The sequence below is a fragment of the Zalophus californianus genome, chromosome 8 (genome assembly GCF_009762305.2).
Source record: "Zalophus californianus isolate mZalCal1 chromosome 8, mZalCal1.pri.v2, whole genome shotgun sequence".
NCBI classification, from domain to species: domain Eukaryota; kingdom Metazoa; phylum Chordata; class Mammalia; order Carnivora; family Otariidae; genus Zalophus; species Zalophus californianus.
The window spans coordinates 110,627,476-110,633,475 of record NC_045602.1 but is presented as its reverse complement, the minus strand read 5'-3'; positions in this window follow the sequence as shown (position 1 = coordinate 110,633,475).

Here is a 6,000-nt window from a genome sequence, read left to right as displayed (position 1 = left end):
TCTGTGTGTGTGTGTGTCTCTGTGTGTCTGTGTCTGTGTGTGTGTCTACGTGTGTGTCTGTTTCTGTGTGTGTGTGTGACTGTGTGTGGGTGTCTGTGTGTGTCTGTCTCTGTGTGTGTCTCTGTGTCTGTGTGTCTGTGTGTGTGTGACTGTGTGTGGGTGTCTGTGTGTGTCTGTCTCTGTGTGTGTCTCTGTGTCTGTGTGTGTGTTTCTGTGTGTGTGTGTCTCTGTGTGTGTGCCTGTGTGTGTGTGTGTCTGTGTCAGTGTGTCTGTGTGTGTCTGTGTGTGTGTCTGTTTCTGTGTGTCTGTGTCTATGTGTGTGTGTGTCTGTGTGTCTATGTGTGTGTCGGGGGGCGGCAGTAAGGACACAGCCCAGGACACCAGGCCCCAGAGCATGTTGACCCACAGACGACAACGAAGACTCTGTAGCACTGAGCATGAGCCAGTGCTGGGCCAAACTTCACATGCATTTCCTTCTCGAATCTGCACAAAACCCTAAGAAGGAGAAAGTTGTTTTTTTTTTTTAAGATTTTATGTATTTGAGAGAGAGAGAGAGAGAGCACACACAGGGGGAGGGGTGGGACAGAGAGGCAGAGGAAGAAGCAGGCTGCCCGAGGAGCAGGGAACCTGATGCGGGGCTCCATCCCAGGACCCTGAGACCACAACCTGAGCCGAAGGCAGACGCTTAACGACTGAGCCACGCAGGTGCCCCAGGAGAAAGTATATTTTATTGACATTTGCAGACAGGAAACAGGGACAGAGAGGTTGAGACACTTGCCCAAGGAAGCACAGGTAAAGACCAGCAGAACTGGGCCCCGGGGTGTGTGTTCTTCAGCACTCCACTGCCTCATAACCAACGGGGACTAAACTCCCAGGATATTAATATTTACTAGGATTCAGAGCTGGAGGTTGGTAGTCTTGTGGTTGGCTCAGGGTTCAGGGGTGTCACCCGGGGTTTCCTTACTCCCTTCTGGCACCCTCCACATGTCTGGGTATCTCTCCTCATGGCAAGGGGGCAGCCACAAAATGGTTCCCTCCTCTGAGCCTTTCCCTTCTGGGGGACCCTCACCTTCACCCAGGAGCCCACTCCCAAGCCCCTCCAGGCTGAGCAAGCACCTGGCTGTGTGTTAGGTCAGCCAAGGTTCACCCCAGGGCTGCGTGTTTCTGCAGGCCCCTCCTGAAATGGGGTCCTGTTAGTGAGGACCGGGAGGGAGTGGCTGCTGGCCCAGGCTGGGAAGATTTGTAGGATCCTCTCCATCACTTCAAGTGGAGGACCCTGTGGCACAGGGAAGCTCCCTGTCTTCTTGTCTGGGGTCACACAGAGAGGCAGTAATAGAGCTACCGGCGGAGGAACCCTCAGCCCCCAATTCCTGCACCTCCTCAGGCTGCACCTGGTCTCAGCTCTGGCTGGATCGCCTGCAGAGCCCAGGCTCCCATCATCAGCTCCCCAGACCGACCACGCCACTTCCCTTTGTGCTTAACTTCGGGGACCCTCCAGACCCTCCATGGCTCCCCACTGCCCACCGGATGATGCACAAGCACTTTAGCATCACCTTTGTCTGCCATGCCCTCAACCCCCAAGGTTATGTTTCTCCCAGCCAGGACTGCAGGGCCCCCTCTCTTGGTGCCTTTTATTCAAGTTTTCAAAGAATCAACCTCTTATTGAATCCCCAATTTGTTTCATTAATTTATGCTGTTATCTTCATTAATTTCATTTTATCTTGTCTTTGAGTTAATTCTGTACTTCTTTTCTGACTGCGTTTAGTGCTTGGCTCATAAATTTTCAATCTTTCTTTTTTTTTAATTTTTAAAAGATATTTTATTTATTCAAGTAATCTCTACCCCCAGTGTGGGGCTCAAACTCACAATCCTGAGATCCCAAGGGTCACGTGCTTCACCAACCAAGCCAGCCAGGCACCCTTCTTCTTTTTATTTATTTATTTATTTATTATTTATTTATTTTAAAGATTTTATTTATTCATTTGAGACACAGAGATAGAGAGAGAGCACGAGCAGGGGGAGTGGGAGAGGGAGAAGCAGGCTCCCCGCTGAGCAGGGAGCCCGATGCGGGGCTGGATCCCAGGACCCTGGGATCATGACCTGAGCCAAAGGCAGACGCCTAACGACTGAGCCCCCCAGGCGCCCCCGTTTGCCGATCTTAAGCGTCTGGTAATGTTACACGAATCCTTGAAAACTAATTGTATTATGCAAGAATCAAGTGGTCAAGATTGTGATTCCAGTGGTTTGTACCTTCTCTGCCTTCCCACACGTGTGTGTGCTTAGCTACCCTCCCTGGGACAGGTCTGCTGACACCTCTCACTGCGGTCCTGGGTTATCCACCTCTCCTGCTTTGAGGGTATGCTGTTAGGCGCATACAAGTTTCTGACTGCTGTGTGCTCTTGATGGATTATTTCTGTTAACCTTAAATAAAATCTCTTGATCCTTATTAGTATTTTTGTTTTAAATTCTATTTGCCTGATATTACTGTGGCTACGTTCTCCTTCTTTTCCCTCATCTTTTCATGTCCCACCTCCGTGCTTTAGGAATGTCTGTTGAGGGTGCCTGGGTGGCTCAGTTGGTTAAGCAACTGCCTTTGGCTCAGGTCATGATCCCGGAGTCCCGGGATCGAGGCCCACATCGGGCTCCCTGCTCAGCAGGGGGGTCTGCTTCTCCCTCTGACCCTCTTCCCTCTCGTGCTCTCTATCTCTCATTCTCTCTCTCAAATAAATAAATAAAATCTTTTAAAAAATGATATTGATGGGAACTCCACTCACCATTCCTCTGACAACTAGAGATTCTCTACCCCTCCCACCCCCCAGTGGAGAGAAGCAAAAAACTGTTTTCCAGATCGAGAGCTGCCATAGGCAGCTGGGGGTCTGTGCTGATTTACTCCCCTGGGAAGACTATATTTGGAGCTGGTCTCCTGGAGATGTGTCCGGATCAAATTCAGAAAGATCCCCTCACTTTCCGAGACCTATCCATTTTCTTTTTTTTTTTTTAAGATTTTATTTATTTGACAGAGAGAGGCACAGCAAGAGAGGGAACACAAGCAGGGGGAGTGGGAGAGGGAGAAGCAGGCTTCCCGTGGAGCAGGGAGCCCGATGCCTCGACCCTAGGACCCTGGAATCATGACCTGAGCTGAAGGCAGACGCTTAACGACTGAGCCACCCAGGCGCCCCGAGACCTATCCATTTTCTGCACCAAACAGGGCACACGGAATAATGTAGAACTAGCTAACATTTACTGCATGCTGACAATGAGTTCTCGGCTCAGACACTATAAGCCATATGTCATGAGATGTGACATGACAACCGTCCCCATTTTGTTGGTGTGGAAACTGAGGCACCCAAGGGTTAAGCAAATGTCCTGAAATGCCACAGCAGGCAAGGGGTAGGAGCAGGACCCCAACCAGCACCGAGCTTCCAGAGCAGCCCCAAGAGGGCTCACCACCCCCCGGATTTCAAGGCTTTGAAGGGTTCGCCCAGCTTCCGATCTGCAGTGGAGCTTGGCAGCCAGGGCAGCTGGGGAGGAGCTGGCCTCTCCCTCAGCCTTGTTCTGTCCCACATCCTGAGGGACACGCACACAGGTGGGTGCTCCAGGCTGCAGGCTTGGGCTCTGTCTGCGCGCCTCACCCTCGGCCTCCTCCTTCCACCATGCAGGCATGTGGGCACACTTCAGGGGGGGCCCACCTGGTCACAGACCCAGACAAGAGGACCCCTCCTGCCCTAGAAACGGTCATGGGAATATTAGGTAGACTGTTCCAGGCCACAGGCTGCAGGGTCCACATTTGAGGAGGGCATAGCCCCTGGTCTCACCGGAGGAGGGTCAGAGTCGGGCCCCTAAGGCATGAGGCCGGGGCCCCTTAGGCATTACTGGTCCTTGAAGCCCTCAAAGCCTGAAATCCTGTGTCAGCAGACCAGAATCTTCCAGAAACCCGCTCTCAGGAGTCACAGGACTCCAAGGACTCAGCTGCTTCATCCCCACCTGCCATAAGACACGGGGGTCCAGGGCGCCTGGGTGGCTCAGATGGTTAAGCGTCTGCCTTCGGCTCAGGTCATGATCCCAGGGTCCTGGGATCGAGTCCCGCATCGGGCTCCCTGCTTCTTGGGAGCCTGCTTCTCCCTCTGCTTCTCTCTCTCTCTCTCCCTCTCTCTCTCTCTCCTCCTCTGTCTCTCACGAATAAATAAATAAAATCTTTAAAAAAAAAAAAAGACACGGGGGTCCAAACCACAATATGAATGTCAGTTTCACTATCTTCTGGCCCTTTCTGGACAATCCTACATGCCCCTCATGTTCTTGAGAGTCTGTTGCCAGCCCTCTACTCCTGGTTCTATGTTCTGTAACAAGCTTTGGAAAATTTGAGCAAAAGGAATTTACTGGAAGGCTATTAAGAGCTCATAATTTAGGGGCACCTGGGTGGCTCAGTCAGTTAAGCATCTGCCTTCGGCTCAGGTCATGATCCCAGGGTCCTGGGATTGAGCCACACGTCGGACTCCCTGCTTGGCAGGGAGCCTGCTTCTCCCTCTCCTCCTCGCTCATGCTCTCTGTCACTATCTCTGTCTCTCTCAAATAAATAAATAAATAAATAAAATCTTAAAAAAAAAAAAAACAATAAAGAGCTCCTAATTTAGGGGAAAGCTAGAGACCCAGGCTCAGAAACTGATATGGTCCTGGAGGACCATGAAACATAAAGCCGGGAATGTCTCCTGAAATGGATGCGTCGGATCCCCCAGCGGCAGCGCCTGCGATGGGGATTCTTGTACACATGATTTATGGGGCAGGGAGGGCCCTCGGGGCTGAGTGAAGCTGGACGGGGTAGGGGAAGAAGCCAGGCAAAGATGCGGTGTCAGCTGGATCTAGGCTCAGCCTGATCCCACAGGGAGCTCTGAGTGTGACACCAGAGTTGTCCTACCTTGAGGCAAGGGGGTTGATTTTTGTTATATATCTGGGTATTAGGTGTTGGTCAAGGAGGCTGGTGGGGAGGGGATCTCCCAGGCATTTTCTTGGTGCGGTGGCTCCCATTGGCTGAGGCCAAGTCTTCAGAGACAGGTCAGCTGCCGGCCATATTCACAGCATCTGGGGGCCGATCATCTGCAGGATGATCGCCTTCGGCTTTGTCCCTCTGCTTGGGTTCACATTCTAGGGAGGGGTGTCTATTTGGCATAGCTCGCCTCATATGCCCATCCCTTAGGCGTCTGAATAAAGCTCCCTCGGCCTGTATCCGATGGAGAAAGAAACCGAAGCTTGAAAGAAGACCAGGGTGAAAGGCCAACGGATGCTGTAGAGCAAATCCACCACCAAAAATCCACTGAGGTATTTTTCTGAAATCAGAACCGGAGTCCCATCTTTTCTGCCCCCACCACTACGCTCAGCACAACTGACCTCCTCCTCCTCCAGGTTGACGTGTATGCCGAGAATGCTTGATTCACGTGTTTCCCTGGCTCTCCACCCCTCTAGACAGTGTCCTTCTCTTCAGGGGGTCCCCGGACGCTGCGGTGGGTCTCGAGTAAATGCCGGAGTTAGTGGCCAGCCCAGGGAGTGTCACGTTCCTCTCTCTGCGCCGCCTGCCCACAGAGGCGGGTCAGAACGTGCGGTGTTAGGAGAGGGACATCTTTAGGCCTTCCCCTCCCCCTCTGTGCTGAGGACGACTCTAGCTTTGCCTTCCTGGTTTCCCCCCAACACACACCCCCACCCCAGCTCTCCCCGTAGCAGCTGTCTAGGATCTTGTCATTGTTCCAGTTACTACCACTGTATACCAAACCTCTCCAAAAGGCAGTGACACAGAACCACCATCATCTTATGATCCTAGGTTCCGCAGGTCAGGAGTCCAAACAAGGCACAGCAAGTACAGCTCTTCTCTGCTCCACAGTGACCGGGGCCTCTGCTGGAAAGTGTGAACGGCTAGGGGCTGGAATCATCTGGAGACTTCTCCACTCACATGCCTCGGCACCTGGACAGGGATGACCCACAGGCTGGGCTCTCTGTGTGGCTTTTCACAGC